At 36.9% G+C, this 11432-nt stretch overlaps 1 protein-coding gene across 3 annotated transcripts in view; it reads right to left on the bottom strand.

Moving 5' to 3' along the window:
• WDPCP (WD repeat containing planar cell polarity effector) overlaps positions 1 to 11333 on the bottom strand; it is a 148151-nt gene extending 136818 nt beyond the window's left edge. For all 3 annotated transcript variants that reach the window (XM_035322065.1, XM_035322064.1, XM_035322066.1), the window contains exons 1-3: positions 11231 to 11333; positions 10643 to 10725; positions 8834 to 8911 (exon numbers count right to left, since the gene is read on the bottom strand). The gene's annotated coding sequence lies outside the window, so the exon portion shown is untranslated. The remainder of the gene's footprint in view (positions 1 to 8833; positions 8912 to 10642; positions 10726 to 11230) is intronic.
• Positions 11334 to 11432: the final 99 nt, after the last annotated feature.

The raw sequence follows: 11432 nt of genomic DNA on the forward strand, positions 1-11432 counted from the left end.
AGAAAACAAAACAATTATAGCAATTTTCTGTTATTACAAGCAATTGTGTTTAATTACCCCAATATATTACTTCATTGTCTGAAAAGACAGGATGTCAGTGTGAATAGCATTGGTTTGGCAGCCCCAAATTATCAACAACCATCAAAATGGTACATGCTCTTTCTCTTCCCTTCCCTGAAGACAGTACCTGAGCTTTCAAAGCAGCTTGACTTTTTACCTTAACATCACACAAAAAGGAAAATTGAAGTGAAAGGAATCAGACAGAATTCTTAAAAGTGCAAGTGGTGTGTTCATGGCTTCCAAGTTTGTGCATATCCTTTAATTACCAATCATTTCACAGTTCAATCCGCTCTCCCTACCAACCCATTTCCCATTTGACTCCAACTTACAACAGAGGTAAGTGGCAGAATAATGGTAACAACTGTGCAAACCCCCTGTTACGTGACAGTAGTTCTGCAGCTAGCTGTAAGGATGCCTTTATAGGATCAGCCAACCACTTGCAGGATTCTTGATCCTGCAGAGTTTCCAAAGGAAAATAAAAAAATAATAGAAAAGTGAGAAAAATTCAAATAAAAACTATATCAACTCTCAAATCTTTGTCCTTGTGTTTGTAATTCTGTAAATCCATATATTCCCAAGAATTTTTTATCACTCAAAATTTTGGAGTATGATTTTTTCACGAGAAAAGATCATAATTGCCATTTTTAATCAGTTCAAAGACATAGAATCATAGAATCATTTTAACTTACTAAGGATATTGTTTAAAATGCATTAATTCTGGAATTCCCATTAATTTGGAATGATTTTTCTCTCAAATGAGAGCCCTAATTGACCTGCCTATTTAGCTGCAATATTTATTTATTTCTATTTCTATAGCCGTAAAATAAACGATTAAATTAACTCATACACACAAGTTTAATCTTCCATGGTACTGTCAGTGCAAAACGAAACCATTAAATGCCTTCAGCTGTGGGAAGCAGAGCTAAGTGATTTCTGTATTTGTATGTAAGTCTTTATTTTACAAAAATCTTTTATGACTGATACAGCATTAGGGGTTTCTCACTTTTACCTGCGGATTTCTTTACCCAAAATCTTTGTCTGAGTTGGGCTCACTCCAAGTTACGTCTGCTGCTACACTTCTGTGCGATGATGCTTCCTATTCACCCACCTTCACATATTAAGAGAGGCAGCAGTATTTTCACCAGTCACTATTCCTTTCCTCAAAAGGAGAAGGCCAACATCATATCTCCATCCTAATCCATGAAACAGATGATGATTACTAAATACATGAGAAAAAGATGCAGTTTTAATTCTTCTACTTCCTTGTTCCATTCACCAAATACTTTATTTCCTTTCATGATAATTCAATTTCTTTGATCCCAGCAAATAAATAGTTTTTTTTGTTGTTGTTTTTTTAATGAAGCTAGTAATAAAGGTAGAATAACTAACTTACATGGCCTCAATGACAAAATGGCATTTCCTGCAGTTCAACCATGACTGGGGAGCTTTAAAATTCACAGCATGCCATCTTCTGAAAATCAAGCAGCAGCACCTTCACGGGTATGCCACTCCTGCAGCTCTATGCAGTGTTCGCACTCTCATCTCCTTGAATTCAGATTGACTAGTAACCTCAGCACAGCCCATACTTTAAAAGAAAATTCATGCCAAAGTTGTCATTTATTCACTGACATTACAGGTGGCGTATTTTCTAGGCTGCTTTTTCAGGAATGTTCGACTACTTGCATATTTTGCATAACTTCAAGATCACCACAATGAGTTTCAGCTGTGCACCAGAAGTGAACGTACTGCACAGATTTGCCAATCAGATTCAGAAAACAAGCATGACAGCAGTGCAGTTAATTTGCTAAGTCATGCACTGAAAAGGGATACACCTTGATATACTGCAAAGAAAAAAATAAAAAATAAAACTCTACCCAGAAAAGAAAAGGCAAACAAAACTTAGCAAAAGAAAAGTGATACAGTCAAACAACATCATTGACGGATGCCAAAGAAGCTAGTCCAGCTAGTTCTTTATGGAATCTAAATATTCAATTTTCCCTTTGATGAAATGTCAAGTAATCAAGTTATTCTGAAATCAAATAATCCCCTGAGGAATATGTTCCACTTACTCGTTAAATATTTTTCCAGGGAAGCTGCCACTGACGCCACTGTTTCATTATCAGTCTGAATTTTGTACTTTACCACATGAATGGCATTGTGTTATGAATTTTCCAGTACTAATATTACACTGAATTCCACATGAAGAGACCTTTGCAGCCACCTGAAACTGTAATGAAGTTAACAGGACTCCCAACAGGTATGGAGCTTTGCCAGCACAGCACTAACGAACAACCTGAGCTTTCACATAAATTCTGTCTCAAGCTGTACCTCGTTCACTGCCATTAGATCACAAATAATTTTGTTTTAATTTGAATATATTAATGCTATTTACAAAGGAATGCAACTCTTTCAAATATCTAAATGTTACCAATACTTAAAAAACGTGCCAGCTTCTTCACATGTCATGATGTTACAGTCTGTCCATTCACCATTCAGCTTCGTGGGACAAGCTGGCCAAGCCGTCAAGAGCTAAGAAGGCAGAACGATGAATTGGTGAGCACCCACTGAAATACGCAGCTCAGGTAGGAAAGTGTGGAAATAGCTTCGTGCACACATGAAGCTTCACATTTGCTTCTGTTTTTATGCTATTATTTAAAGAGCAGTCACTTCATATAACCATTGGCAAAGAAATATCACAAAAAAAGCAATAAAATTGGAAACAAAACCATGTAATATGACCAATTCTGAAGTCCACATAAACTTTTGCTTTCAACATAATTTCTACTGCATTTTACAAGCCTTCCATTTGTCAGGGAAGGCACGCTCAACATTTAGAGAACCATTCTCTAAAAGTGCATTTCTTAAGAGTTTGGTCATTTCCGTGTAAAGCTAGGGGGCACTCGGGTTTTATCGCCCTGAGGTAGATGTTCTTGCCTTCTAGGAGGTGAATTCAAGCAGATAATTCTCTCTCTGACTTCATACAGTGGAACTGCATCTGCAAGACAGGGTCTCACTCTACTGGCACAGAAGTTTGGGTACAACTGCCTGAGACCATCTATGATGGAAAAACAGTCCATCATCCTCCAGCAGGCCTCAGCTGCCACGAAAATGTACATGGTTGTTCAGAGCCCAGGAACAGGAGCTCAGCAGGCACACGGTGTCCACCAGTATTGCCACGGAGCCCCCAGCAGTGAGAGCAGATCTCGCAGCAGGGCTGCAATATTCCAGTAGCTTTCGTTACAAAAAAAAAAAAAAAAGCATGATTAATTTGGCAAGAGTGCCGTCTAGTACTACAGTTAGCCTAATGGTAACATGAATGAAGTTCTACTAATTCATGTCCTTCATAGCTACAGTGTACAAAAGCATCATGTATACATGGTATACGTGTACACCTGTACTCACAGTCACAGCATCCCCATGATGAAAGGCAAGTTTATTAAACTGCATTTATCATGCATCTTAAACCACCTGGAGGACACTCTTCTTTCAAATTCTCTCAGCAGTCTCTAAGTCTTTGAAACAAGTTCCCCTCTCCTCCCATCTGGTTTATTAGGCAAGGTGTAATGCTACAACTTCACAGGCAACTGGTCCACTACTGTTTAAAAAAACTGCTTATCATGAAACTCTGAGCAGGATGAAATATCACAGTATTGACACTTGCATGGACACTGCTCATGTGTACGTCAGTCAAAAGTACTAACAGGAAAAAAGTCACCTACAGATAAAAAATAATAATAATTAAAAAAAACTATTTCTCCAAAAAGCATAGATCTTAAATTTCCAACAGAAAAGAAGCACTTTCTTACTCCACCAACTACTGAGATACTTAAAACATAGGATAAGAAATATATTTATGCTGGAGATTCTGTAAAGGTTTTGAAATTTCTCTTCTGTTCTCTCCCAAGGAATTTGGAAGCTGGGAACTCATTGCTGAAATAGCTTTGCAATCAAACATGGCATATGTGGGCTATAAAAACCTAAAGGTTTAATCAGCAACTTTTTAGTTAAGTTCACAAACAGGTTTGACAAATTAACCCACTCCGAATTGTGTAGATGCATCGCTAAACTACATTTTGTATTTGCATATTACCTGTCTCTTAGGAGCATGTTCATCCTCTGGGAATTCTATATATTTACACAGATACTATAAAATACTAAACTTTTGACTTAAGAGAAAAATTGCACACAATGAGGGAAAACTTCTGCGGTAACTTTGGGATCTCACAACTTCTAAATTAACAAGTAAGCATTGAGATAAGTCTTTGGGAGTATATCTGAAGTTTTAATGAAAGAGTTAGATTACAAAAAGCCATAGCGGGAGTCTTATATAAGGAATCTTTAAAGTTGGTTGCAATGTATTAAAAAACAACATTCAAATAAATTATTTTTCACTGCAGTACGCCAAGCTTTTGGAGATAGAATTAAAATTGGGCTTTCATTTTATACCAAGCAAAGCATAATATTAGACTATAATACTGCATATACTAGTGAGATCCAAATGCCCATGGTGTTGCAAGAGAACATTTTCCCTCAGGCATTTGAAATTTAATGCTTCTTTAATATTCTCTGTTGGATATTGTTAGAATGGAATTTCAAATATTTCCTGCAATTTGAGTTAAAGATTACTGAATAATGCTGAGCAGCAAAAAATTTTTGAAGCGTACATCTAAAGCTGGCATAGTAGCTTAATGTCCTGTTGTTTCTTGCTTTAGCAAAATTAATTTCTACAGTCTTCAACCCTGAATTCAAGCACCACCTGGAGATTCAAACCCATAATTTAACTGTAGCGTATTTCTAGCTCCCTTGCCTAATACACTGAGGCTAGACCCTGGATGTCACACAGCTATAAAAGGAAAAGGCCATTGCATAGCAATACTTTATATTCTTTTCAGTCAGGCAGAATGCAACTGAAACAGTAGCCGGCCCATTATTGTAAATAAATGGGATTACCTGCCATGAAATAAATGTACATGGTTTTGCCCATATTAAAAGTATATAGAAGTACATTCTGAAAGAGTAACGTCTTTCCAATAGGACTGGAAATATTCAAAAGGCTTTCATCCAGTTAAGTTACAACTTTTTCACCATAAATGTGTTAGTGAATTACCAGGGGTGCTCAGGAGCTAAGGGTAGGCTGCAAATTAAGGTTAAGAAAAAGATGTAGCTGTATCACTCTAGAAACAATCTAGGAAAAAAAAAATAGAATCATGATTCCCTTTGCTTGATTGCTTCATGGAGAGGCTTTCTTTACCCAAAGATGAGGTTACTTTCTTTTCCATCATTTGTGTCCACACTATGATGTACAGGATGCTTTTGATTTTGTTCCAGGGCCATGGGTCCCTTATTGTTCATACTGGGCACGCACTGACTCACTCCTTGGCTCTCCTATAGCAAGGTTTTTAATTCCCCTCAAAATGGTTCACAACACTGCTTCAGAAAGTATGACTACAGCAAGTTCATATTAAATAATTCCTGAACATCATCTCTGCAAGATAACGCAATTCTAATTGCCTTCATGATATGCTCAAAAGTTTGTAACACTGATCCTCAGCCTCACACTATAAGAAATCCACTCTTATGGGGTCCAGCACAGCCCCTTTTGACACTCTGAACTGGAAAAAAAATAAATAACACCACCAACAATGTATGTTGCATGTTTCAGAGCCACAGGAAACTTGAAGTTATGCAGCATGGGTATAGCCACTAGATGCCACATAGCTGCATCCAAGGGCTTTTCACTTTTAGCAAGAGATGGAGGCAGTTCAGCCTTACAGTGTGCAACTGCTCGCAGGCAAGCATGTGCAGAAACTGAGTACTTGGGTTTGCGTGAGTAGAATGAATAAATACAATTTCTTCTTTCTTTCTTCACACATCATTAAAAACACTGAATAAGGACACTACTAAGAGCAACACTAAAGCCATCCATAGGCTCTACTGCTGTTTACAAATCAATTTGGTAAGGTTCCAAAAACAGGCCAGAGAGTAAAAAGGATGTATGAAGCAGCAGAAAAAACATCCATACAGGAAACAGAGTTTAACTTGCTCTTAAGCTTCTTACTGATCAACGCTTGCTTTAAAAGTCATGTTTCACACATAAAAATGTCATTAAGATACAAATATGGATTATAGTTATTTCCTTTAACATTTATTTGTATTTCCCTTTTGTAAAGGGTTGATTTTTAAAAAAATTAACTTTAAAAAGTCAGTATCATAAGCCATCATTCTCCCTTCCCAGATACTACTTTAGATATTTTACTTGAAATAATTCTTAAAAGAGATAAATTCAATCTGCATAAAGATAGCTATTAACAGTTTAATGCTGTTCAAATACAGAAACAAATACAAAGGGATATTGTATAACAGGCTGAAATATTTTAAACTCTGTCTTCATAATTAATGGAAATAATCTTAATGAGAACAGTTCAACATAGAAGAGCATCCATCAGTCATTTGGACTGGATGGATAATCAAAGCCAATGGATTCACCCATCTGCACTCAGTTTAAAAAATGGGAAGTAACCATTATGGCTGGTAACTTTTCGTATCAGAAGTTATTCTTTGATTATCAGGTTATCATGAACAAATGCCGAAGAAAGTCACTATGCGAATAAGTAAGCACTGATTTTCAGTAGAACCTGTTTTACCTCTTGATTAAATATTTATGTTGTTTGAAAAAAAAACTACATGGACACCAGCTTAATGTCTAAGTTTAGTGTGGGATTTTTGTTTGTTTGTTTTTTAAACTTTAATAAATTAATTTAAGAGTACCGTGTTTGATTTTGCACAACTTCAATTGTCACACAGATAATTTATTCCATGGAAAATCAACCTACCTCTTCTGTTTGGGTTTAAAACATGTCAACAGTTTTACTATGTTTTATAGAACTAGAGGAAAGGGAATGAAAAAGCTTTTGTATAATAGCAACAGTTTTCCAATGTTTATATAAAAACAACAGCAACAGATTTACAATGACTCAAATTCTTTCAGCTAGCAAGTTAACCTGTTAGTTTTACTGAACAGCAATGTATTAAAACAGGCTGGTGTAATAATCTTCATTCAGATGTCTCAAAAACATTGATGCTATGGATATGCCTTGGAAACCCACTACATAAACACAACAATTTCATAACACTCAAAAAACAAAATGACACGAGGAAATATACCACTTATTGTGATAAATGCCTAAGTAGCTTTTTTTTTTTTCACGTGAATCCCTAATCTGTCATTCTTCTTGTTAGATTTTAATTGGAAAGCTACATTTCCAAATGAAGTTGCTTTATTCTGCTCATAAATCCACACAGAAAAAAAAAAAAAGAAAAAAAAAAAAGATGCTCTTTACTGCAAGCATTTCAGATAGCTAATAGAATCCATGATGTCCCCGACTTGCAGTTTTTGTCACTAATGTACAGTTAGCTTCTTTGCTCTGGAAAAATGCTTGACAGAGAGAGCCAGGCCACAAATACAGAAGAGCAACTTCTGCCATACTCATGCCATTCTCCTGCTTGCAAAGGATGCCCTTACTCTTCCCCTCCTTCCATTTCCCATCTCCCAGTGGTTTGCAAAAACCTCTACCACCACAGCTCACCTACTATGGACGAAGTACCTAATTCACCCAAGCTACAAAGCACAGTCAAGCTTCACAAGTCAACCTTAGTGAGAAAAAAATCCGTGCTGCTGCCACATAGTATCTACATAACCAAGAAAAATACGGATTTCTTCTAAGTAAAAGGAGTGAAACCAGGAAGACAATTTGTCAAATGTGTAGCAGGTGTTTGTACTGGTAATGTACACGGAAATAAGCAACAAAAAAGAACATTCTGGTGATGATTTGTATTAGGATTTAACTCCCAGATAGCTCATAAAGGTTACTAATAAATGTTACAAGTGCGTTATACATCATTTGTCTCTTCACACTAGGCACATGAGTACAGAATGTTCTATGGCATCCTATCCACCTACTAAAAACATACTGGAAGCTTTATAAATAACTTAATGAATGTTTGATTACCTTTAATTATGTAAAAATACACCTAAAATATTAAGCAAAAATGAAGCTACAGGTTGAAACAAATCAGTTTCATAAATAGAAAGTAAAGCTTCTTTTTTAAAGAAAGTTTTCTGAACCACAGCAAAAATATATAAAATGAAGTTAAGGTTATTAGAAGAATGTCTAGATGTTTACTTTCTTCACACCATTTAATGCCCATGCAGTATCACATTACTGAACGTTAGAAATGAACAGTGTAAAAGGAAGATTTGGACATTCGAGATGGGAATACAAAAAGAAATATTGTATAAAAACACCACTTCTTAATGTAAACTTTTTTCATTTTCTAAGCTAAGATCTTTATTGTTCTTGCTTATATCTGCATGCTTATCTTTTTTGAAACTCTTAGATTTCTCATAATTTAAAAAAATAGGTTTTGATCCTCTTAATCTCCTTCCACTGTTTTTTTAACACTTTATTTCTGAAAAATCCTTTACTATTCCCTTGGATCATCATAATGAAGAGTAAGCTTCCAAAATTGTTCAAATTCTACTATTATTTCTAGGATTGAAAGCAGCAATTATATAGTTTTTTTTTTTTTTTTTTTTTTTACTTAGTCTTAAACACTTCAAGAATTACTTATATCACGTAGGTTTAGCTACCTGAGACGCATTTTTGTATAAAAATTGTAAGCAAGTGCATTAGGTAAAAGAAAAACTTAATTATACATGGAGACAATAAATAGATAACTTCACAAATTATTGGAAATTAATGTAAAAACTTACCCAAAATAATTCAATAATGTCTATAGATGACAATGAAGAAAAAGAAATTCCGATCCAAAATATAAAGAACACAGCCGTCTGTAAACAGAGAATAATTTATTTTAAAATATTGAAATATATATTTGTGTACTTATATAAATAAAACAGAATTCTGGAAGAGTATCCTTCAAAACTAGTAGTTACGTTGAAAAATAATACTTAATCCTCACAAGATGGAGATCGAAACATCTTGAGTATTAATTGCATTGTTCAATTGCACCAATTTCCACATAACTCAATCCTACCGAGTGCAAAAACTGTACAATATATTTCAAGAATCAGCTTAGAGTCCAATCTGTGTGCATACTAAAGTTCCATTACTTCTTTTGCACTCGAATTTTTCCATTTACACAGCTCTTCTTCTGAAAGCACTACATAAGAGATATATGCTAATAAAAGAATTAGAGAATTTTTAAAGATATACATGAACATCTCACCATCTCAAAAAATAGAAGATGAAACAGTGGCAAGAAAACTATGAGACAGTAACAAATAGGGGGAAATAAGAGTATTGTAACAAACTCGATTGGGAAAAACAGTGTTAAATTTGGAGTGAAAATAACTGAAACATTGAAAAGGTGCTAAAACTAATAAATCAACAAAAAGAAATCAAATTCAACACAGCTTTTGAAGATACAGAGCACAGAGATTTGGAAGAATGGGATGCAGAAACTCAAACACTGTATGTTCATAGATTACTGCAGTGACAACTATCTGAAGATGATGACAGGAGCTAAACGCAATAGGAACGCAACCAAGAACCAACATTTCCTGACAAGAACTCCAGAAAGGTTTCTATCCATAAGCGGAGGATTTTAAAATCTACTAAATATCAGGGAAAAAAAGTGTAAAAAACGGAGAAGAAAGAAGCATCTCACATTCCAATCATTTAGTTTAGTGCAGTTACATTTTGCTTGGAAGACATAAAAGCCTAGCACATATAAAACAAATTTAAGCCAAGAAAAAAGGAAATTGCAGAATTGATACATTTTGCTAACTAGGAAAATTATACCACATTCGCAAAAGGCGAAACTTTAACATATCTTCAGTTAATTCAGCAAAAAGACAGAGTTTGGCTTAAGACTGCACTATCTGGGACTAATTATACAGGGAACAGATTTAAAATAAACTGATATACACATCTCTGACAAATCAGTTTCAACACTAGCTATGTTATCTTCATTAGCAAATAATCCAAGGAGCTAAGGCTCGGACAGAAGAGGACAGAGAATGAAAACAGAACCTTACGTACAGAAGAAATTTCAATTAGCTTAACTGAAATCCATTAAATCAATATTATTTGCTACACTGACAAGCAAATCAGTTTACAGCATGCTTATATTGATTTAGCTGAAAACTGATAAGGAATCAACTTAAAATGAACTCATTATACCAAGTGGAAGTTACCTTATGTGGGTCCGCAGAAGCTTTTATGTAAATTTAGATCTTAAATAATCTTAAATAGTGATAATTAAGTCTGTACAATGTCTGAGTGCAAAAAAAGTTAGAGCCACTAGTGTAAAGCATTTTAGGATGCTCTGGAAATATCTGTTCTGAAAATAGGGGCCCTTCTACATAACAGGCTTCTCTGTGTTTCACAGCAAGCCAGAGCCCAGCTTTGCTTGCAGCTATTTAGCTTTGAAATTCATCCCCAGCACAGAACTTGGGTATAAACTTCATTCGTGGTAAAAGCATATGGTTAGTAGTGGGTATAAGTCAGTATAACGTTGAGGAGTTTGGTATTTAAAATAAAACTGAGCATAACTATACCTTTCCAACTCTGACACCACGGTTTTCTGTACGTCAGAAGCTGCCAGAGGTTCAGCTAAAGTCTCGGCCAAGCCACAGGAAGCCTGGAATTGTGGCATAAGGACAATTAGCAATGAGACTTGCTAAAAATGAGCACGCTTTGCACGACAAGCACAAACATCTCCGTTTTACACCCGCTACCCTGGAGGAGCAACTTACTGCTCCCTGAGGGGAAACCGACGGATGTCAATTTACGCACTGCCTGGAGTATTAAAAACCAAATCACCTACAAAGCCTGGAATAGGATTAACGCATATTCCTGCCGCAAAGCGTTGGGACGAGCGAGCCTGGGCTGAATTATGGGATTTGTGCTCTGAGGGGACCCGGGGACGAAAACACCCGCTTGTGCCACCGCCGGCCCGGCTGCGGGCACGGACGGAAGGCTGGATCCTGCCCCGCTCCCCACACAAAGCACGACCACGCCGATTGTTTTATGGTTTTTATTATTTTAACGGCCCGCAGCGCGGTGACGAGGCCCCGGCTGTGAGGGAAGGGGGGGGGGAAGAAGGGGGGGCCAGCCCCGGGGTCTCTCCCGCGCGCGCCCGTCACCTAGCAACCCCCGAAGCCCCGCCGCCTGCGCACGCGCGGTGACCGCGTCCCCCCTCCTTCCAGGGCGGGGATTTCCCGGCATACCTCGCGACACAACCCCTCCCAAGCCTGGCGCATGCGCAAATCGCAGCCCGCGCTGCTCTAACCCTTGTCCCGCGTCCCTCAGGCGCGCATGCGCAGCCGCCGCCTGCTGCCACCGAGC

The sequence above is a fragment of the Oxyura jamaicensis genome, chromosome 3 (assembly GCF_011077185.1).
Source record: "Oxyura jamaicensis isolate SHBP4307 breed ruddy duck chromosome 3, BPBGC_Ojam_1.0, whole genome shotgun sequence".
NCBI lineage: Eukaryota > Metazoa > Chordata > Aves > Anseriformes > Anatidae > Oxyura > Oxyura jamaicensis.